This window comes from Pseudorca crassidens, chromosome 7, assembly GCF_039906515.1.
Source record: "Pseudorca crassidens isolate mPseCra1 chromosome 7, mPseCra1.hap1, whole genome shotgun sequence".
Classification (NCBI taxonomy): Eukaryota; Metazoa; Chordata; class Mammalia; order Artiodactyla; family Delphinidae; genus Pseudorca; species Pseudorca crassidens.
Genome location: NC_090302.1, coordinates 112,145,083 through 112,169,686, shown reverse-complemented (window position 1 = coordinate 112,169,686; position 24,604 = coordinate 112,145,083). Strand labels below are relative to the sequence as shown.

The 24,604-nt window shown below is 37.3% G+C and overlaps 1 long non-coding RNA gene across 1 annotated transcript in view; it reads right to left on the bottom strand.

Moving 5' to 3' along the window:
- Nucleotides 1-3,676: 3,676 nt before the first annotated feature.
- Nucleotides 3,677-24,604, bottom strand: part of LOC137227158 (uncharacterized) — a 173,633-nt gene continuing 152,705 nt past the window's right edge. Inside the window, exon 7 of the long non-coding RNA XR_010944726.1 lies at nucleotides 3,677-3,802. This is a non-coding gene — a long non-coding RNA (uncharacterized lncRNA). The remainder of the gene's footprint in view (nucleotides 3,803-24,604) is intronic.

The window sequence follows — 24,604 nt, the reverse complement described above, 5'->3', positions numbered from 1 at the left end:
AGAAATATACTAGTTTTAAAAACTGTCAGTATTGTATGACAGCCTGTTTTTCCACATTGTAAAGTATACAGGGAATTAACTATTTTACATGCAGTAGATAAAAATAGTTCATTGAAATTTGTAGTTTCTCTTTGATGAATAGAAATTTTAATGATGTTTTGGTATTTTTTTCACTTGAAATGCCACTTATATGACATCAACTCGCTTTATATTCCATGTGATTAATCTTACTCTCATTTTGTACTGTAAGCCACTTCATTTACTTACTGTTGTTCCACAAAACATTTTACTATATGGTTGGGAAAATTTCTACTATTTTTGCCATAGAGCTGCTTTAACTATTTCTCCTTTAAAAGTTACTTTATAAATACTGAAATCCAATTGAAATTATTTTTGAGATTATATTAAACTTATGTATTTGAAGAGAGCCTACATCTGCATAATACTGAATCTTCTTACTGATAACTTGATATGTATCAAAGATTTTATGTGTCTCCAATATTTTATTTATCAAAGATATACTGCAGGAGAAATTAAGAATAAATCCAATCTGTTGAGGTAGTTCGGAAAGGAGATAAGGAGTGTTGGGCAGTGGCTGAAGTACAAAGAACTTACTTTGATAGACACGGTTAAAGGACATGGTAAATTTAAAGTATAAAAGTTATAGGGCTTCCCTGGTGGCGCAGTGATTGAGAGTCCGCCTGCCGATGCAGGCGACGCGGGTTCGTGCCCCGGTCCAGGAGGATCCCACATGCCGCGGAGTGGCTGGGCCCGTGAACCATGGCCGCTGAGCCTGCGCGTCCGGAGCCTGTGCTCCGCAACGGGAGAAGCCACAACGGTGAGAGGCCCGTGTACCGCAAAAAAAAAAAAAAAAAATTAAAGTATAAAAGTTATAAATATATATGAAGTCCCCCTTTTTGAGCTACTTAACAAATCATTTTTTTTGTGCACGGTGTAGGCAGTAGTCAATGTAGTTAAGGTTATTTAAGGATGACTCTCCTAATGGCAAGGCTTCAGACAGACTTGGCAACTACGGTGTGTATTCCAAACGCACAGGTTCAACAAAGTAAGTTCAGCTAAAAATGGAAAATACATGATATCCTAACGGTTAGCCTGTAGCTAAAAGTTCAAAAATATATGAATGCGAGCCCACACTTCAAGCTAAAAACCACTGATGCTAAGAGGTCAAAGGGAAGGAACTAGGTCTACATAACCAAAGAAGGCAACCCAAGAGAAAAATGAGCTAAAACTTGAACAAGTAGCTTGCAGGTATCCAAAATGCCATTAAACACATGGAAATGTGTTTAAGTCACTAGGGAAATGTAAATTTAAAAAATGAGAGGTTCCAGGTTTTGGTAATGGTGGAATAGATCGTCAGACTAAACCTCCTGTGGACAATAAGGATAAAGCCTAAAAAAAAAAAATCTATTTGAAAGCACTCTAGTGTCACCAAAAGAAGGGAGTAACTGAAGAGTCTACTTGTGAAAGACAGAAATGGCAGTGAAGGACATTTACGCGTTTGTAGTTTTCTGCCTGAGGGCCCTCTGCAGTGCTTACAGCTGGGGCGTCAAAGCAAGGGCCTTAAGGACTTGAGGTGTCAGTAAACAGTGGAGAAGCACAGAACAAGCACACTCTCAGTGGAGTAATCCTGCAATGAGGAGAAAGCCCCAGAGACTGTAGCCCAGAGGGATACTCACCGTTGCAGAGGCCACAGAGGTAGAGCACGCACACCACAGCTGGTCTGGGCCCACTGAGAGCATGTGAATTTGCAGGGAGCCGGCATAAAAGATCAAGGAGAATGCCCAGGTGAGGCACCTACTGCCTCCGATTTCCCAAAACTTCCACAGGTGTTGGGTCTCCTTCTTAGTGATGGGGATTAAGTCTTCCCCGGACTGCTGGAGGGACCTTGCATTGGGAATCCACCCACACAGTCCCGGCGGACTTGATTTGGTGAGATCTGCATTTTGTCAGGGTTTCTCAGCCACTCCTGCTGGTAGATTATGACAACATCACATCTAGACCTTAAGACTGAAGTTCTGAGTTGCTGATCGATCGGACATCACCCACACAGTGAAAATACTGGATATCGGAAGTGTCTTATATCTTGACCCATCACTGGTGGCCAATGGCAGGGGAGAACTGCAGACATCTATTGGAGGCCATGCCACATGCATGTGAGTTAGTGTCGGTCCCTCATTGCCAGGGGTACAGAATATAGGGCATTGGTAATGTCCAAGACAGCGACCGAGGGCCCTCACCTGTGTGATGGTTCAGCCCCACCCCCAGCATCTAGAACAGCTGGGACACTAGGCCCAAGGAGTGAATTCAGTTCATGATGACCCTCTGTAAGCCTGTAGATCCAGCTGCTCCTATTGCTTGGCACACAGGGCTACTGCCAGGAGATGTTGTCTCTGGCATTAGGAGAGTCATCCTTAAATAATCTTAACTACATTGACTACTGCCTGCACCAAGCACAAAAAAATGATTTGTTAAGTAGCTCAAAAAGGGGGACTTCATATGTATTTACAACTTTTATACTTAAAATTTACCATGTCCTTTAACCGTGTCTATCAAAGTAAGTTCTTTGTACTTCAGCCACTGCCCAGAGATGTTATCACATCTCTTCTTAACCCTGCTGCCTTTAGGTCTTTAATTAGGGCTGTGATTCCCCATCTTTCCCAAATTGTTTCTGTTGGACCACCTGGGAGGGAACAGGAGACAGTAAGGAACCATATGTCCCAATAGCACTTCTCAAAGGGTGCATCTAACCAATTTGGCACTTTGGGATGGAGAAGTACAAGCATACGACACATTAATTTCCAGTATATATTCAGGGGTGGAGGCAACAACAGCAGAGCACAAAACTGGCCCAAAGGGGTCCCCCTACAAGGTCACCTTAACTTTCTTTGAGAACCCTGAGGAAACACCATCACTCAAATCCAGATGAAGCAGCACCATCCCCACCCCCTACCCGATACTGGATACAGTAGTGACTTGAGTCCCTGTACCCAGTGGAGTCATAAAAGTTTGAGTTCTCCTCTCCCCAAGTTCCTACCTATTTGGACAGGTGCATATGTCATCAGCTCCCCTTGGACACCTCAGCCCTGTTCCAAAATGTTCTCCCTAAAACAGCTAGAATTCAAGGCACAAGTGTTGAAAGGGATTCAGGAGGCTGAGGGAGAGAAGGGCTCCATGTCATCAGCAAGGGAAATTATTTCCAGTTTTTTTGTTTCTGTTTTTGTTTTTTTTGCCGTACGCGGGCCTCTCACTGTTAGGGCCTCTCCCGCTGCGGAGCACAGGCTCCGGACGCGCAGGCTCAGCGGCCATGGCTCACCGGCCCAGCCGCTCCGCGGCATGTGGGATCTTCCCAAACCGGGGCACGAACCCGTGTCCCCTGCATCGGCAGGCGGACTCTCAACCACTGCGCCACCAGGGAAGCCCCAATGACTTCCAGTTTTGAGAGGCTCAATGGCTGCTCACAGCTCAAGAAAAATAATTTCCAATGTTTTTGGTCGACACATTTCCTGTATTCTCATTGCCAATACCATTTATTTATCTTGCTTCCTGAATTGATTGCATTTCACTTTGTGAAAATGTATCAAGTGTATAATTTGTGAAACATCTCATTCAACCAGAAAAGTATACTTAAATCGATTGGCACTTACTGAGCTGTATTTCTTCCATTTGCTTCTATTCTTCTCTGTACTCTACCTTCCTATGTCCCAGGAGGCTGAGCTATAAAGGTTGTATACATGCATCCTTTATCCTCTAGCTTCCAGGTAAGTTTGGCCAGAGGTACGCACTGGTAGAAGATGCAGAGAGAAGGAAAAAATGGGAGAGTAAGGTCAGTATATGTAATACATCAGTCCCTTCATGCAAAATTCCTCATGTGGTCTGTGTCCTCCACTCAAGACCAAGTCTCCTGTTAGACAGGCCTTTCAACCTACTCTTTCTTTTGTGGTTACCAGCCCTGGATTGCCACCCTTTGCCATGTGGTTTTCCTAAACTCTAGCCACTTCTTTGTCAATGGTCTTTCGTAAAACCTCTTCCAATTACCCAGGTGAGAGGACTACCTCTTCTCTGCTATAACACTGAATGCTTACACTTTTCCTATGAGTAGGGCATATTTTACTCATTTATATATATAAATGTAATACCCAATGTAAAACTTTGAAGAAAGCTTGATCTCAATGTTGGTTCTAATTCTATGCCTATGTTCTTTCTACTTAATAAGTATGGTGACAGTGGATTTTTCTACCTTACCAGCAACGTGAAGTATATCAATGCCGTTACATTTAGATTTTACTTTTATTTTATAACTTCTCTGAAATACATTAATGATGAAATACCACAAATAATTATAAATTAAATATTCAAAGTATAGCATGTAGAAAATAATTCTTAAACTTTACAAACCACAGACTATACTTGAGCCCCTTTTTTAATACTCAGAAAATTCATAAAATTACATTTCTTCTTAGATAAGAATCATTTATTTGAGATAAAGAATGTTAAACGTGTTTTTCCTTGTTTGCTTTTTAAACATCCAGGTATGATATAGTGTGATTTAAAATTTTAAGAGACAGTATCGTGACAATACTATAAACTATAGAAAATGGAATGCAAATGCTGAAAGATTTTGCTTTAGATTAAATCACTTTGTATATAGCTGATCATATTGTTGTTCTACCCCTGTTTAAATATCATGTTTATATCCAAGCACTTTTATTTCAATCATATATACTTTCCCCAAGGAATAGTGTTTATACTGCTATCTAGTTTCTGGTTATTATAGTTGTTTTGAATTCTGATACAAAACACTGACCTCTGAAGCCCTTTTTTTTTTTTTTTTAATTAAAGATGGCTTGAAACTTCTTTCTTCCTATTAAATTAAATTAGGATTTTACGTCTTCAAATATCATACTAGTGTGTATGCCTGGCAGTAAAGTTTCTGTTCTATGCTCAAAGGATTCATAGCTTCAAAAAAAGAACCTAAGAAACAAAACCAAAACTGACTGTCAAGGGGACAGTATGTGAAGCTACCAAAGGGGATTGCATTTCAATTCTTTAATGCCTCTTTCCAGCCAACCTAGTAAGCACTGAGGAATCTCAGTGGATATGATCATTCTGTTTGTTCTTCTGGTAATTTAATTCATCTTCTTGAACTAGAATGAAGAGAGGTGATAAGCTAAACCATAGGGATTTTTTTAGATATCAAGTCACAAATAAAATCTGATTATGTCATCTCATCTCTGTCTTTAAAATGTATCAATGGTTCCACCGGCTCTTAGGACAAAGATAAAATAAAATCTTCCCCAAAGCTGATAAGCATCTTGGCTCTGCATTTCCCCTCCCGAGTGTTCTTCAGCTCCAGGGCTGTGCAGTGATTCTTGCTAATTCAAGGTCTTTGCATATCCTGTTTCTCCATCTGGAATTCTCCACCTGTTCTCCAGTTAAATTTTTATCATCTTCTAATTTCAAATCAAGCTTTTCTTTCAAATAGCAGTTTAGATCATAGCCCTTTGTTCTAAGCGCCTGTAAAACCATGTTTCATATTTTCAGAATACACATCTCAGTTTGTACACATTATTGGTTTAATGTCAGTTTCCCTGTCTGGTATGTAAGCTCCTTGGGAAAAGGTACGCATCATTTTTCTCTAGCCCTTTATCTCCAGAAACAATAGGCTGCTCCTTACAATGCCCTAAATGCGTTATGCTGAGACTGCACAGTCTGAGGTGAAGGGCGGGTATTTCTGAAAGCTCATTTTTCTCCTCAAAATCAGGTCTAAAATTCCCAGCTTGCCCTGATCCCTGACCTTGTTAATCAATTACAAAAAAGGGAGAGAGATATAGGAGAAGCTGCTCAGAAAATAAATTACTTGTATTGTCTCCTTACTCTGGGATGTCGTGAGAAATTCTATGAAACTATTTTATAATTATAATGCCAACGTGCTCTGGGGTGATCCAGTGAACGAACACTTGAAGGGTAAGTCATGAGAACTCCTGTTTCTCAGTTGCAGGTCAGATATATGGAGTTCATGATTGATTTCTGGGTCTAATGGGAAAAATCATTTCAGCAATAAATCTTATTTTAATTATTGTCTGTGTGCCAAATACTAGGACACTTGTTGTATAAAAGCAAATCAGAAAGACATGTTATGTTACAGCAGAAACAGGTAAATACAGATGCAGAAGTCAGTTTATTTCCTAAGGAAAGGTACAGGGTGAGGAAAGGCTTTACAGGTAATGTGATATTTAAAGTGAGACCTGGAGATGTTCAGAAGATAGACCTGGGGGGAAGGCTAGGAAGGCTGGTGAAGGGTCTTCCAGGCACGGTGACTAGTATACGGTGCATCCAAATAAGAGCCTGACAGATAAAGTTTCCAGGAAAGAGCCAGGTATGTGAGGAATGTACTGGGCATGGCAGAGAGCGGCCTGAGTTGCAGCTCTTAGAAACACCGGGTACGTCTTTGAAAGGAAAGTCTCTTAGAAGGTATTCTTGTACATTATGATAGGAGTTTGCACTCGTTCTGATGCCTAGAAAAAGGCATTGCTTTATTTTAAGCAAGAGAGTGAAGTTACTAATCCTTATTAAATATTTCACTCTGGCTGCTTTGTGAAGAATACATTAGAAAAAGCAAGACTGAGGGCAAGGAGAGCACACACAATTCTGTCACTTTCTTCCTTGTGAGATGCTTGTAACCATGGAGAAATTGTGGCAATGAGGATGGATAGTAATGTGTGTTTGTAGCAGATAATTGGGGGGTAGAAGGACAAAACTTAGTGACTGGGCAATGCTGGGTCCTCCTTGAACTTCTTTCATAGCCAAACACTGAGGAAGTTTAGGTTGTGTATAGCAGCCATCCATAACACTAAACAGCATAGTGCTAAAAAGCAAGCATTTTTATGCTATTGAATATACATTTGGGGCGGTATTGGTGGAGATCGGTTGTTGAAGAGGAAAATTTCTTTGTGGAGGAAGCATAATGATCTCTTCCCTCCAAAATAAAAAAAAAGGGAGTTGGGGAGTTGGGAAAATTATGAGCCATTATATGAAAGCACTTAGAACATCTAGACACAGTAAACAGATGGATGATTATTTCACAGACCTGTAAAAAGGTCAACTTTATTAGCTAACTTGACTCCAGTACTTCTTTCTCTCTTATTATTATTTCTACTCTTTATTGGTGACATTTGGGGTCTGGGGTGTTATTTATCCTCTGGAATATTTATTATATTTAGCCAAAGCTGCTGATTTTTGCCTTTCTTTGGATTTTATCTTTGCACACACTTTACCCTATTTTTTATTTTATTTATTGAAGAGGAGAAAAAACCCTCACTATGTATATAACTTTATATTCCCAAACCTGATGGTTAATTTCTTCATATCTGATAAATGAGACTATTAGTATAATTATTTTAAATGTTTATGTGTCAAATGCTTGACTGACAGACAATACTAAAGACTATTGTTGTTCAAGAAAATCCTAGGAAAGGATATAATACGTAGAGTAAAAGAATAAATAAAATACTCTGAAACTGGTGACGGGGTATTTGGGCCATATTAATACTCAGTGTTCGTACTGCTTTCATATTTAACTCACGTAAACTTTCTAAGAATATACTGTTTTCTTCATTCAACAGCTGAAAAATCTAAGGCACAGAGATATTTGGTAAATTGTTCCAGGTCAAAACACTAGTAGGTGATAAACTCAGCCTGCCTAATTCCAAGCCTGTATTGGCAACCTAGACTAATTTATGTTTACTACTGTTAAAAAACAAAATTCAGCTGAGTACATTTTAAAGATCTTATTGACTTTATTCACCTATTCGTGATACAGGCAGCATCCCATCTAGCAGGCAGAAAGGAGCTCCTAGGAGCTGTACAAAACAAAGACTTTTATTGGCAGAAGGGAGCAGAGGCAAGGAAGTTATACCAGCAAACAGCGGACTGGTTGTGTCAAGGTCACCCTCCTTTAGGGGATGGGAGGGGTCTATCGGGCAGATGACCTCGCTAACTGCTGACCAGGTGATTCCTGATCGACCAGTTTCGGGTTCTATTTCTGGGAAAGCTGAAACCGTAATCAAGCTTCCATCCGGTGGGGCTTAGAGAAGTGACTCCTGGGGCCTGTCGTCTTGTTTTTAACACAATATATTATAATACTATGTGTTGCAATACTATAGTTTTAGTACTGTATATCGCAGTATGTTTAAACACCTTCCTAAACACTCCATAGAAGGTATGTGCCAACTGCTGAATTCAAGTCAATCAGTAGAAAAATGCCATAGAAAGCCCTCCCAAGGGAAGATCTCTGGAAGCATTATAACATGAATTCTGTGGCAAGAAATGCATCAATGAATAATGTTTCAGAAAGTAAATTAGATTTTATTTTTCTCACCTTATTATATTGTATTGTTTTGTCTCTAGTATCTATAGGAATGTAACTCAGAAAATCTGTCCTAAAGAGAATAATTAGAAAAGCTGTTCTAAGAAAAACTAATATGTTTAAGGAAATATGGTTGAGGCCTCAGAGAGCTTAAAAAAAAAAAAAAGCAGTGAAAATGTACAAAGCAAAAACTAGAAGAAATAAAGAAGCATAAAATGCTAAAGGTCACATTTGGTGTCACTTACATCCTCGAGCCAAATCAACACTCCTCCTGAGGTGCCCAGAGAATTGAAAAGCTGTGCAGAACTATCAAAAAGTCATCATAGGACTAGGAAGGCAAGTTGAAGTTAGGGCCCACCTACAAAAAGCACACGTAAATCACGCCGGTCTACCACCTTTGGTTTGCGACCCAGAAAGGTTGTAAGATAGGAACAAAAGTGAACTGGAAATAAATTGGCCCTTGCAAAGACTGCAGCCTGATTGGAATAACATAACCCGGAATTGTCAGTAACTCTAGTTTCTTACCTATAGCAAAGAGAAATCCCTTAAATGATAAATAACACTATACTAGGTCTCAAATGATGTCTGTATTGTTTTCACATACAACATTAGGGTTGCAACTTAAAAAACTCAGGCATATGAAATATAACCACAAAACAAGAGACAAAAAATAACTAAAACAGACACAAACTGAACTGTGTTCAGAAAAGCAAAGTGTTTAATATAGACCTTAAATATTTGTGGATATGTAAAATAAGTCCGATAATATTGGCAACTAAATAGAATATATAAAAAGCATAACACACAGGAATTCTAGAACTAAAAATTCAGAACTCTAAAATGTTCAGAAGTTATTGAGTGGGTAGAGATAGATAGGGCCTAGCCTAGTCAAAAACAAGATTAGTGAGCTTGAAGACAGATGAGAAAAATATATATTGAGAAGTCCAGAAATACAGAAAAATATAAAATACAGAAAATAACCCAAGGGACACAAGTGTCATAATATAAAAGTCAAATGTATGTGTAAAGGAAATCAAGAGGAACACGGGAGAGACAGCCGGATTCAAGCAATTGAAATGATAATGCAAAAGATAACAAAGCAGAGATTTAAGATATTCTGCAAATACCAAGCAGGAAAAAGAAAAAAGAAAAAAAAAAAAAACACCTAGGCATATTATAATTAAAAAAAAAAATATATATATATATATATATACAAGAGAACATTTTTAACAGAAAAAAAGTATTTTTACAGAGTCAATAATGATGGATAGTACATTAAAACAATGTAAATCAGAAGATCACAAACTATTATTTTCAGTGTGCTCAAAAACTTACCTTCTAACAAGAATCTATAGCCAGCTGAAACAACCAACAAGTATTAAGGTGGAGAAAAAAAAAAGAAATGTTCAGAAAAACAGAAATGGAGAGAAGCTGTTACCAGCAAAATTTATGCTAAAGAAAATATTATAATATTCAGAAGAAAAATGATCCCAGAAGGGAGCACGGAAATGCAAGAAAGAATAAAGAATAACAAAAGTTAAGTATGCATGAAATGGAAAATGCATTGTGTAGTTAACTAAAATAAAATATTTTTGTAGAGTGAGTTAATGCCAATATATGACTATTTTTCTTCTAGCACGCTGGAGTAATCTCTACCAAAGCAAGCTTCATGCAGATAATAACTATTCCAAACAAAATACACAAACTTGTTTATGCCTTTAGCCTAAGGGAGGATAAAAATCCCAAATTAATCAACATTTCAAGAACCAAAGAATGTGACCCATTCTCAACAGGAAATAAAATCAACAGCCCAAGATGCTGAAACTAGCAGTTAGCAGGCAAGAATTTTAAAACCACTATTATAAGTGTGCTTGATGAGGTAAAGGACAATATCTTCTCAGTAGGACTTCTACTTCCTGAGTAGGAAGTCTCAGGAGAGAAACAGTCACTATGAAAACTATGAAAAAGAATCCAATGGAAATTCTAGAGATAAAAAGCACAATTTCTGAAATTTAAAAAATATCTTTGGAAGTATATAATAATTGAAAGGAGATAACAAGAGAACAAACTTAATGAATTTGAAGAAAGACCAATAGAAATTACCTTATTTAAAGAAAAGAGAAAAATAAATGATGACTGAGGGAACTGTTGAACAATATCAAAACGGTGAACATGCATACTTATGCACTTGGCATTCTAGAGAGAACAGAGAAGAAAATTTGAAAGAAGACCACCTGAATTTTTCCAAATTTGGTGAAAAAAATAAGTATACACATTTCTAAAGGTTAGCAAACTCCAAGAATAGTAGATATGAAGAAATCCATGCTTAGTTTCACCATACTCAAATTGATAAAAACCAAAAATAAAGGGAAATTTTTAAAAAGCAGAAATAGAACAAGACAGGGAAACGGTAATTCCAAATATTTGCTCAATTCTCATCAGAAACTTTGGGAGCCAGAAATCGGCAGAACTACTTCTCTGAGGTGCTGAAGGAAAAAGTTTGTCAGTGTAAAATTTTATCAAGCACATATTCAAGAATTAATGCAAAGTAAAGGCATATTCAGATACAACTGTGACTAATGTAGTTATCGTCTATTCCTTTTTCCTGCCTATTGCACTGACTAGAATCATATTATAAGATTGAATAGGAGTATGAGAGCAAATGTTCTTGCCTTATTCCTGTTCTTAGGGAGAAACATATATAGTATTTTTAAAGTGTCGGCTCTGGGTTTTTGAAGGGGCCTTTGTCAGGTTGAAAAAGTTCCATTCTATTTCTAGTTTGAAAAGAGTTTCGATCAGAAATAGTTGTTGTATTTTGTTAAATGATTTTTCCATCATCTTTGAGATAATCCACAATTTTACTTCTTCAGTCTGTTAAAATGCTGAAAAATATTTATTGTTTTTTAAATGTAAATCATTCTTGCATTGCTAGCATAAACCCCATTTGGTCATGATATAGTATCCTTTTTACAAATGGTTGAATTACATTTACATAAGTATTCTAAATCTTTTAAGAAGCTATAAAGAATGTTTTTACTTGTGCTCATGAGGGATATTGGCCCATAGTTTTCTTTCCTTGTAATATTTTTGTCTGTTTTTTTGATATCAAGGTAATGCTGGCCTCATAGATGAGTTGGAAGCATTCATTCTACTTAAATTTTCCTGAAGAGTTTGATAATATTTCATCCAAATGTTTTTGTATAATTCATCAGTAAAGCCATTTTGGTCTAAAGGATTTGTGGAGGGTTTTTAAAGTATTAACTATTATTTGTTAGTGAGATTTGGTTACATGTATCTTTTGAGGAACATTTTCATTTCTTCCAAGCTACTGAATTTATTTACTTAAATGTATTCATAATATTTTATTTTCCTTTTCCTATCTATAAAATCTGCGGTGATATTAACTCTCATTACTAACATTGGGATGTCCTGACCTTTTTCTTGATCAGTCTGTCTTGCAGTTCACCAATTTTATTGATCTTCTCTAACAGCCAGCTTTTGACTTTCCTTGTTTTTGTTATGTTTTCTTTCATTTTTTTCTCATATCTTTATGCACTGCATTTCATTTGCTCTCAAGAAATTAGGGTGAAAATTGAGGCCATTATCTTCTTCTTTCTGCACATAATCCGTTAAGTGCTATAATTTTCCATTTACGTACCACTGTAGCTTCCCCCTCACCACTGGAAGAAGTTCAGTAACTTCATTTAAATTATAATTGTTAGGACTCAAACTGAGAAGAAACCTGCAATCCACAGTTCTGTTTAAAAAGGCAACAGGGTAATGGCCCAACTCCTCTTGCTTTTCCAAATGTTACTCTTATAATTACCCTGCTGATTTTTCTTTCCTTAATTATGATTTTCTAATTTTCTGATCTTGGAGATTTTCAGGAGTTTCTGGAGAAACATACACACACAACTCATAACCTGGGCTCAGTTAGCATTCATAGCTTTGGGATGAGACTTGGAATTCGCAGAGATTCTTTTCACTAAAGTCAGAAATGGGCTTTCTTATCCACCCGTTTACATATTTTATGGTCTAGGGCAAGTATGGCTGTGTGGAAGGTCCTTGGAAGAGCAGAGATCTCTGTAGCCTCATGGTCAGTTCACTCGGAAGAGATACAAGTCATGCTCTGGTTACTCTTCGCAAATTTATCAATCAAGTAACCTACTCCACTCCCTCAAATTAGTAAAAGAGTAAAGAAAAGACAGGAGTTGCACATTATTGCGTGTCACACGAAAGAAAGCATCAGGGATTGAGAAAAAACATATTTCCAAGATTTCCTAGTTGTTTTCTCTATGTACCTGTTGGGATTAAATACCCTGTACCTGTTGTGACTCTCTGGAAGCAGAGGTGGTCACTCCTGCCCTCACCTTCCTAAATCCACACTGCCAAAACCAGTAACTTCTCTTTTTAGACGTCACTGAGATTATCAGTTACATTTTGCCTTAAAAATCTCTGAAATGCATCTGAACAAAATATTAATCCTATTAACCTGAAGATCACTTCATTTCCCAGACTCTAACTTCATTTCCTGTTGTATTTCTCAACTCATATCATGTTATGCTCACAATACGGTATGTCCACCAGAGGTTTGACAATATCAAATGATATCATAAAGACACTCTAATAAAAGTGCACAATGACACTGTAGGAATACAACAGCGGCTACAAGATGCCCCAAATCCTAGAGCAAAATCAAAGCCTGAGAAGCAAACTCTTCTGCAAGTAAAATACCAAAGAAAGTAAATCCTGAGATACAGTAAGTCCCCTACATACGAACATGTTCCATTCCAATAGCGCATTCGTATGTCCAATTTGTTCATAAGTCCAACAAAGTTAACCTAGGTACCCCATTAACAGAATGGGCTATATGGTACTGTACTGTAAAAGGTTTATAATACTTTTCACACAAATAATACATAAAAAACAAACACAAAAAATAAAGACAACATTTTTAATCTTAACAGTACAGTACCTTGAAAAGTACAGTAGTACCAGCTATTTACATCACGGCTGCCTTTATGCTTGCTTCCAGACATCCTGGGCTTGAAATAAAGATACTGTACTACTGTACTCTACACAGTCCTGTACAGTGAAGTATACAGAAGCACAACTACTTGTAGATGATGCACGCACGTGACAATGTACGCCAGACACGTGAACTAACTTATGTGATTGGACATAAGAATGCAAGTTCGCATCTTTGAAAGTTCGCAACATGAAGGTTCTTATGCAGGAGACCTACTGTAAAAGATTTTCCTTTGTGAGTTAATAAGACCTTGGTCCCTTTTGCTCCCATCTCCTATTTTGCTTAGTTTCCGCTGGAGAAGTTCTGTGTCCCCAGTTAGAAGTGGGATGACTGCACCTAGGACTTCATAGATTTGGCTGTTCTTTTCAGGCAGCTCACTTCTCACTAACTCAACGTTCAGTTTCAAATGGGCTTTTATTTTAAAGACTCCAAATAACTATTAGGGTATATACAATATCAAAGTACTGAAAACTCTCAACCATGAACTTTAGAAAATAAGCCAAATGTCGATCCTTAGAATTTGTATCCAGTAATATTTTATGAACTCAGCAGTTAATGTCAGCAAAGACTGTTGCAAAAAGTCAAAGGTAAATCAGGGTAGATGGAAAATATTTTGTTTACATTCACTAGGCTGCCAGCCACTTAATGCCAGTTTTCTAGCATTAAAGCCAGCAAATATAAAATGAAATAGGAGGAAAATCCTAGAAAAAGTTTATCTTGGTATATACAAACCTTTTAATCTTCATTTCACCTTTGAAAATCTGTTTTAATTTTTTTTTTTTTTTGCACTGAGCACTAAATTCAGTATGAGATCTGCTATAATGTTTCTGCCTTACATATCCAATAGAAACCTCACGTGTGTTACAGGGAGTGGGCCAGTGGTAACTCTTGAGCCACATGGAAAAACGGAAGAATTCAAGGTTATTCCCTCCATTATTCCCCTAGTGTTCTCTGACAGCTACTCAAAACAACATAATTAGGGCAGCCTAATAATACCTCATATATTGTTTGCCACCAAAAATGTCAAGTTAGAACTTTGCATCTCACACACTTGTGCTCTGTAATACATATATGTTGTACTTAAATATATGACTTATCTATTTAAAAAAAAACCCTCTGGAAGACCTAGACAAGAAACTAATAATAGTAGCAAACGATGTTCAACCCTATAATGTCTAAATTCTTGGATACGGAAAGTCTTTTTTTCCCCTATATTTGAAATTTGTCTTTGTTATGCCTCCTTAGTCTGGACTATACAACCTCAGGATTCCTGAGGCACAAAGCCTCGAAAGTTAAAAACTAAGTAATATTAAATTTGTATAACCTAGTATGTCACAAAGGGCCACAAACATTTAGTTTCCCATCCTGACCATGCAAGAAGACTTTTCACCTTGCTTATATTTGCTTTCCCAATTTTTACTCTATTTATTTATTTCTTATGGCTTACAGGCTGATTTACTAGATATTGGGGCTTTTTATGCTAGGCTCAGAAACCTGCGGCTTACCTGCCTTATTCCAAGGATCAGAGCGTGCTGCTGCAAAATTCACTGCTTACAGGAAAGCAATGGGTATTCCATGCTGTCTCCTCTTTCTTCTTCCTTGCTTCCAAAAGAGGAGGAGGGTTTGGCCCTCCAGCAATTCTGGCCTAGCATTGGCTACCCCACAGTAGGGGGCCCTCTGAGACAGGGCGGTTTTATGAAGAAAGGAAACAGAGGATACACCAAGCCATTTTTTTCCCCTCCAATTTACCTACTAGAGAAGTCTACTTCTTCTGGTAGAGGAGGTGAAGGGGCCATGAAATGCTAGAAATATTGCACTAACTGAGCTTCTACAGCATGGAAGGACAAACATCCAGAGAGAAGATGTGTTCTCTCCAATTGTGGAACGGTCTTTCGATTGAAAGTTTGGAAACCAAGGACTAGATCAAAGATCCTAAGGCACAGACACATAACTACATCACCTCCTGGAAGATTAACGACCGTAGATACATCGTATCTAGCAGTGGGGGTAGAAGGCCTTCACATACACTTTCTCTAATGCAAGGTATTAGTATATCTTGGACTGGGACTCAGTAATCAACACTTCTTGTTCAGGATTCTTTCCACTGCACCATGCTGACTCATAACAGTTCAGCATGCCTTAGCTACACTAGAAGCGTAATGAGATTACAAAACGCCTCATCTGGTGGCGTGTTTCATTATGAAGCATGCTATAGTCAGAGTGAAGAGCATCCCCAAATTTATTAAATCCGTTGAAAACTTTCAAATGTATTTGATTCATATGATAAGAACTACCCCAAATAGTGTAGAAAATGAGACGAGTCACAAATTAGCCAACTACGAAATGATGGGAATAAATAATCTAGAAGGAATATCATGCGTAACTTTAATGTCCTTGAAGAACTGAGAGGGAACTAGAGAAACTGAGAGCCTATATCACATTTTAATCTCCTATTTTACTTAATAAATATCTTATCTGAACAGAAAGATGTAGAAAGACACTAAATATAGATAATGGAAGATTCAAGTTCCTAAATGTATATTCATATACATATTATATATAATGATGGGATTATGTCTTCTCCTTAGAAAAGGTGATATTTTATAAATATAAGAAGACATATTTCAGGAAATTTTATCTTTATCAAGATGATTTAAATAAGAAGTTGAGAAAAATTCTGTGGGAAAACAGAACAAAATAAGTGGAAAAAATCTATCAGTAATAATTTAGTGAGTAATAATAGAATGAGCAAAGATTTGAGACAACTGATTTGATATTGGCAATCGGATGAATTCGCCTTTTCCCTGAGTCCTTACTGAGCTACAGAATGAGGGATTGTGTATTCTGTTTATCATTTTTTCAGAGCAAAAGTTTACAAGGTTCTGTGTCCTGCTAGCTTCCTTCCTCAACTTCCAAAAATAACTTAGGAGAATATCTCATGGTTTTAAGCTACCTTAGGAAATGGACGCATGGTTTTAAATTGGGTATATAGCAGCCCAGAATAAATATTAAATTTTACAGATTCTGTTAAAGCTAGATTTGGCAATATGACTAAGTTGGATGAAAGGGATGAAAGCATGTGTGTTCTATGCCACTTTGAAGAAGTGTCTTTAAAGGGAAAAAAAACATAAAGGGGGTCCTGGAAAGATAATATTGGTGATATAGCTTTTTAAATCTGCACAAATACAACAATAAAACCAGGAAAGGAAAACTGAATAACAAAGACAAAAGCCCATATCAAACATCCACAGAAGATTATGAAGCAAGATTTTTCCTCAAATCCCCCAATATGAGGTCATGATAATGAACCACCATTATCTTTCATGATACTGACTTTCATGATAACAGTTACAAGAGTCTATGGTAAAGAAATTGTGCAGGAAGACTCAGATACACAGTATTGAATCTGTCGGGCCTGAGAACTCAAAAAACAAACAGGCACTGAATCAAAAGTTCAGCAAAAAAAAAAAAAAGAAGCGAGGATAGCAGCTGAAACAGCAAGAAAATCATACTTAAGGTCAGTTAAACATGACACCAATTAGCCAATGAATTCTCAAAGTCAACCAAAGTGCCATTCCAGGAGAATCTCCACAATGAAAGCAACTTCTGCTAATAGAATCCACATTGAACAGGATGAGAGCAAGAGACATAAAGGAAGGAAGGGTAAGATAAGAGTGGGGAAAGGAGCAGATACATGAGATGTCTAAGAGTAAGCCAGCGTATTTTCGTATATCCCTTATTTTTGAAGGATAATTGCACTGGATATAAAATTGTTGGTTGGTAGTTTGTTTTTTCAACCCTTTAAACACTTCATTTCCCTCTGGTCTTGCTTGCATGATTTCTATCTAGAAGTTCACTGTAATTTTTATTCTTCTTCACTCTGTGTAAGGTGTTTCTCACCAATAAATTCAAGATTTTCTCTTTCTTTTTGGTTGTATGTGTTTTGAATAAGATATGCCTATTTTTTTAATCCTATTTTATGTTCTTAAGGTTTAGGATCCGAGTTTTTGTCTCATATTTCAACTATACATATGTTATATATTTTGACATTGTCTCAAAATTTGTTGATACTCTATTCTTTTTTCCTCCATTTTTTCTTTTTGCACTTAAGTATGGGAAGTTGCTATAGACCTATCTTGAAGCTCACTGATATGTATGTATATATTTTGCACAGCTGTGTTGAGTCTACTGAAGAGCTCATCAAAGGCATCTTTCTTTTCTGTCACTCTGTTTTTTTATTTCTAGCATTTCCTTTCCAAGTGGTTTTCTTGCTCTCCCCATGCCAGAGCCAGAAGGGTGCCTTTCTCAGTTTTTCACCATGAGAACCTGATGCATTTCGTAGAGGGAAGGTCCATGAAAATGTATCGTGCCCCTAAGACTGGAGCTTGCAGGAGTTCACTCTCACGCTGGCTCCCACTTAGCCTTTATCATTCATCAAAATTAGTATTTAAATGTTTCCCCCATCTTAGGGCTCTGCTGCCTCCTGAGCTAGGTGAGAAGATACCTGGAAGCACCTGTCACTTCAGGTTTCAGGGAGGCAGTTTACCCTGAGACTTCAGTTCTTTTATGGGTCTAAGAAAAGTCACTGATATTTAGTTTGTCCAGGTTTTACTGGACAAAGCAATTCAGGAGTGTCGGGAGTGACGGCATCTAAGGACTTTACAACCTGAAACTGAAACCAGAAGTTACTACCGTGTCGTTGATCTTTACAAAAATGCAGGAGAAGGAACTCTGGAGACTTTCAATTTAAAAAAAAAACAACCTATCCTCTAACATGCCTCATTCAAAAAACTTAGCTTAAAAACAACAAAGAAAAAACAAAAAAAAACTTAAGTTCAATCTCCAAAGTTCTGGTAAGAAAGAAGAGACTATTATAACAATGGCATTCCTATATAAGATGAAATCATTCCAGAAAGATACAGCTGAAAATAATAATCTAATATTTCAAAATGAGATTCAAAATGTTATGAAAATATTAAAAAAAAGAAACACCAAAAATGTTTTATTGCATTTTAGGAAGCAATGAGAAATGCAGGAAAAGTATCATTTCAGAACTGAAGATCAAACTCGAAGGAACCATACGAGCAAAACAAAACAAATGCTATAAAAAATTATCAAGTAATAACAAGATGAAAAGTTGATAAATTTTAAAAAGAAGATTCAAGGATGACAAAAGATAAAAGGTAAGGAAGTTTCAATATGTGTAATTGGATTATCTTTAAAAAATCAAAGCAAATGAAGAGAAGGAACACTACAGACTACAACTCAAGGATAGCTTCCTGATAGATAGACAGATACATACATACATACACACAATACATAAATACATAGCTTATATGCTACATACACACATGGTTTGAAAGGGCTCACTCTGCTAAATCTTCATAATCAGTAATGAAATCAATTCTAGCAAAATGATTTAATATTGAAGAATATAAGAATAAATCCTAAATCTTTTCATCATACAGACAGAAAAACCAAGTCATTCATAAGGGATATAAAATCAGTTTGCCATTAGTCACTTTGTAAACGAAGCTTTTTTTCAGAAGAATATGGAACAATATACTTAAGATAATCAAGGACAAATTTTTAAATGAATGATTTAAAACAGTCAAACTGATTTTCAGTTCTAAAGGCTAAAGATAAAACTTCATCACTATGCAAGAACTTAGTAAATACTTTGTCCATGAACTGAACTTGTCTTTATTACCTAAATGTTTTCATACTGGATATCACACATTCAAAATAACTGGAAATGCACTGATATAGAGACTGATGGTAAGCCTCAGATATACAATTTTACACACAGAACTAAGATTACAGAGACATATATATGGAAGGGTGTATAGTTTGTAATAGCTATCTGCTCTGACAATGTAGATAAGTACAGCTGTGAAAAAATGAAGTGAGAATGGGAAGAACATATGTCAGTCATCAAATATTGGTGTTTATGACAGTGTTATTATCTGGAAAATTTTACCTGTAATATGAAATAAAACTTATCAGTAATTACGTGGTAGTCCAATGTTCTTCTTCACAATGTTCTTTAAAAAACACAGATGCTCTGTTTGGATTTTTTTAAAAATCCAGTTTCAGGATTGAAGAAATTAAGGAAACCCCTGCAGTAGTGAATTTGAAATGGACATAAAATTTTGTACTCATGAGGTTCCACTATAAAGACCTAGAAATTATAACTGATCCAGTAGACATCAATCCATAGTAGCCTGGTACTGATCTACAATTTCCACTTCCACTAAAGGAAATCAGGGTTTCTTGGGGAAATGACTGATTTTAGGAATAGAGCAAGGAATATACAAGACAACCTGAGTCATTTTGTGGCACCAGAGAGATAGGAAACTATCATGGAGCATTGGGTGAAGGATTTGGGAATCAACTATAAGAGCTTCCACTGGCCAAAGGGTGGAAAATGTAAACATCTAAATCTAATACCTGGATCAAAACAAGTCAAATATGCTTTAACTCATTACCCATTAACTTTCCAAACTAATACTGAATTGGTCACCTCTGTACTATGCTAGGCAACCAATTTTACTTTTTTTAACTAGTAAATAAAATTATTTAGTGTTTGTTGTGCCTTTCCTATTCAGACTTTACCTCTGGGTAACCAAACAGTGGATGAGACACAATTTCCCTTAATAGAAGTATTCTGGAAGTTCAATGAAGGTAGAACAATGGAATTGTAATATTGCCATTGTGCAACTCCTAATACATTAATTAACTGTGTGTATCAAGCATCAACGGGCATCGTATGCTTCCTAAGGAAAATAACAGCACCTGGCCAGTCCTGGAAAACCATTATTCCCGAATCAGACTCAGCCTCTGGATTCACCTAACAATTCACATGAAACTCAGAGGATGGGGGAACATGTTAAACTGTACAAGGGAAATGCAACCCACAAAACCTTGACTGTAAGAAACTCGACGAGACATCGATGTTCCTCAACAAATAAACTGCAGGCAAAAAAATTAAAAAATAAAAGATAGAGGCAATGACATTGATTAAAATCAACTAATATAGTTGTAAAAGTAAATTATAATGAGCTTAGCTGTATTCATTTAAGAGTTAAATCTGTGAGGAAAAGTAAGTTTATAATAAAAGTCAGGTATAATCAGAGAGGGAGGGGAGGGTTGGGATTTGAGGTGACAAATAGAGGGCTTCTGTGACGTATGGCAAGATTATTATCTCTTAATTGGGTGATAGTTACAATGCCTTATGGTAACTTATTAGTGGTATATTTGATTTATGCAACTTTCTGTGTATCATATTAATTAAAAATAGTTTAAAAGGCAGAGAGATTTTCTTTATCCATCTTTCTTCATGTTGGCTGCCTGGAAAGCAGAGATGGCTATTACTTGAGAAGTCAAACAGAACCAAAGGATGTTACCAAGACCAGAACTATAGCAAGATAACTGCATCCCTTATCTGCCTACGTTATGACTCCTTTAGGACAGACAGGATTAAACTGATATCTTGCTTGAGCCACTGTTACGCTACATTTTCTAATTATTGAAGGCAAACCTAATTCCAACCAGTACAAGTTCTTTGACAAAATTAAATAATTGAAGGAAGGTTCTTACAGTTTGTAAAACAATTCAAGTGGGAAGAGTATAAGACATATTTAGACCCTTACTGTCTTCCTATAAGGCACAAATATGGGTTATTAAGCAATAAATGTGACACAATAGATCTCTTTCCAATGTTCAGTAGAAAGGGTGTCAGAAATATGTAACTAAAGAAAGGATACATTTTGATCAGTAGAATAAGGAGGATAGGAAGAATAAAACAGTATATCAGAAGAAAAATCCATTATTCAGAATGCCTGTCTTTGAGAGTAGAACCTTGGTATAAGGGTATTTTGCTCTATCGACAAGACGACATGGAGCAATGATAATGTTACGGGCCCATACCAACATTTAGAACATTTATGATTAGAGATTACAAAAATAAATAAATGAATCAGTTTAGTAGAGCTAGGAAGATCTCAAAATATGTTCCGGCAATGCAGTCATAATTGGTCCAATTGTGAACAGTAAATCAATATGGTTACTCCAGAAAGCTCTTCAGTGGGCTTTTTGTTTATTTGTTTGTTAAATACTCACAGGGGATTAATAGGATCTCACCACCAGAACAAACAACAAAGGCTTGAGCAGCCCTATAAGAAGACCTCCAGGCAGCTAAAAGAAGTACTTACTTAACTGAGGCTTACAAAATACTATATCACAGAAATATTTTTATAGTGTTCTCAACTGAATCAAGTATATAGTAAGAAAGGAATAAGTTAAAATAATCTAATAATATTATACACTGCATAATACACAATACTATATTAAAATACTGAACATGTGTCTCTTCTCTGTCAAAGATGATGATTTTTAAACCAGGAACTATGTATCATTGTTATTATAAAGACACTGAATCCAAAGAGCAGTGAGATAATCAAGCACATTGAACATACGTCTCTTCTGGATCCAATAACGTTCTATTTGATGGCAACTAAAGTACTTATACGTGTGAATTCCAAATCACTGTGGTTAAACATGGGTAAAGTAAGCACGCTGGTAGAAATTTCAGAGCACAGATGTGGGCAATATTCACCCAAGCGCTCATCCTCAAGGATGCAGACACGCAAATGTGATGCTCATTTGCAATCGTACCACATAGAGTTTTGTAGAAATTTCTTCACTTTTCATGTGCATTTCTCTATTCCATTTATTCTTCAAAAGCATTCTTTTAAAGTCTGCATTTCCCTGAATATCCATAATTTACTCAGCAATGTAGGAATCCTGTGTCGTACCATCCAGATCACTCCTTCAGGACTAAGCACTTCGTTGCCCATCTCTGCCCATGTTCATGAAACGAGGACCTTGAGGGGCACCTGGGTACCAAAGCCTTTCTGTGTCCCCCATTTCCTGTTGGCAGGAAAGAGGCTTCATTCGGCCTCCATGACCTTCCCTGAGTTCCAAAGGTCAGGTTCAAACAGCTGCTAATCAGGGAAGGGAGAGGAGGGGCAGTCAGAAAAAACAGTAGTGCAGCCTTCAGGCAGGGTTCTGGTTCCCCACCCCACCCCAGCCCCGCAAGGGATATATTTACATAACAATTTCTTTGAGTTATTTTGCAGACGCTGAAGCTCACACCAGGTGGGAGAAGTTAACTACACGCTGCCCACAAACACAGAGACCTCAGACGGGTTGGAACCAGAAGGTTGATGATGCTGACACCTGATTACCTCACCGCCAACCAATCAGAAGAATGACCAGAGCTGAACCATTACTATAAAACCTCTCACTACCCCCTCCAGGGTTGGGACAGACTGTTCTGAGGGCATTAGCCCGCTGTGGCCCCCTCTGCCTGGCAAAGCAATAAAGCTATTCTTTTCTACACCAAAAACTCTGTCTCTGAAATTCAACTCGGTACCAGGATACAGAAGCCAAATTTCGGCTACATTCGTGACTGAAGGCTCTCAGCTGTGTTCCTCTCTGGACAGTACATTCAGCCCAAGGGACTTGCTTCATCTAAATCACACCCCTCCCTGGGGGCAGTCTGCATCTAACGACTGTTTAATATGCAGTATAAAGTACCGGTCCCTGACCTTGAGATGGGACAACTCAAGGGGGTCATGTGGAATAACCTCAGCCCTCGACTATGACCACCAGGATTCAGAAGCTCTCAATCTGCTTTTCTCTCTACTCTGCCCCCACCGATATCGATCCTGAAGGTACAATCAAATTTCTAAGGCTGGGCTGCCTCTGATCTCCCCGATATTCTAGGTGTAGATACATGACAGAATGCCCACTAAACTGAAGGTTTCTGGGGAAACTTTGCTTTCCCAGTAGAGATATAACCTCATAGTGTTCTACCTTCTTTCTTTTCTTTCCATACTTATGATTCAAATCCTGGAGGAAAGCAGTCACTAGCAATCATGTAGCACCAAACATATGACAGTAAAAGTGCAAAGGATGGAAGGGCTGGTTATACAAACAGCTTCGGTCCTTGTAGGACTGTTGAACTGCCTGCCTTTGGACGTCTAGTTAAGTTAGATAAAATAAGTTTATATTTGCTTAAGCCAGCGTAGTAGGGGTATTTGTTGCATACAACTATATACACTTATAATTGAAATCCTTTCATTTCTTAGATATTGAATTCTTCTCAAGTTTTTTCATAACTAGAATCAGAAGCGTTGAATAAATCGTGGTCATAGGTCTACTTCTGAAGACGTTGTTATTTCCTCACGATACACTGTTAAGTATCAATAAAAAAGTGACTAAGTTCAAGGGTGTAAACGTTTTAAAGTTTCTAAATATGTACTGCCAAAAATGTCTACTGCAGCGATTCGTGCTACCTCCTAAAGTTCATTAGAGTTCTGTCTCACAAAACTATTGCCAGCACTAAGTATTGCCATTAATATTGGTCATTTGATAGATGAAAAATGCTATCTCAAAACTTCAAATTGGAAAGTCTGCTCATTGCTGAAGTTGAGAGCAAAGTTTTTGTGTGCCTTGGACTTTCCTGAGAATGAATGAATGAGTGAATGAATGAATGCCATATGTGTGGCAGGAACTGTTTTCATTTCTGGGATTATAAAATGGGCAATACAAACACAGTCCTTTCATCATGGCGTTTATATTATACTGGGACATATCCAGGTAGACATAGTAACTCCAACGATGAATAAAGTAGTGGAGAGAGACAGAGTGATGATGGGGTTGCTGTATTTAGGTACAGCGATCATGGAAAGCACATCTCAGGAAGGGATATTTGCTCAGAGAGCTAACTGCAGTGAAGGAGTGAAAAAGGGAAGACAGGGGATGCACTATTCCTGGCAAAGTGAACATCGTATGTAAGACAATGAGATGGAAATGAAACTTCCAGTAAACCAAAACAATAGAGGTGGCAGCAGCGGCAGCAACAACCAAGTTCATTATGTCTAAACAGAGGGAGAAGGGGAGAAGATGGAAGGACACAGATCAGGCAGGAAGGACCAGCTGGTGTAAAACCTTATATACCATGTACTACAGGTTGAACCGTATCTCCCCGAAAAAGATTTCTAGAGTCCTAACCCCCAGTACCTCAGGAGGTGGCCTTATTTAGAGATGGGGTCTTCACAGAGGTAATCAAGTTAAAATGAGGTCATTAAGGTGGGCCCTAATCCACCATGACTGTTGGCTTT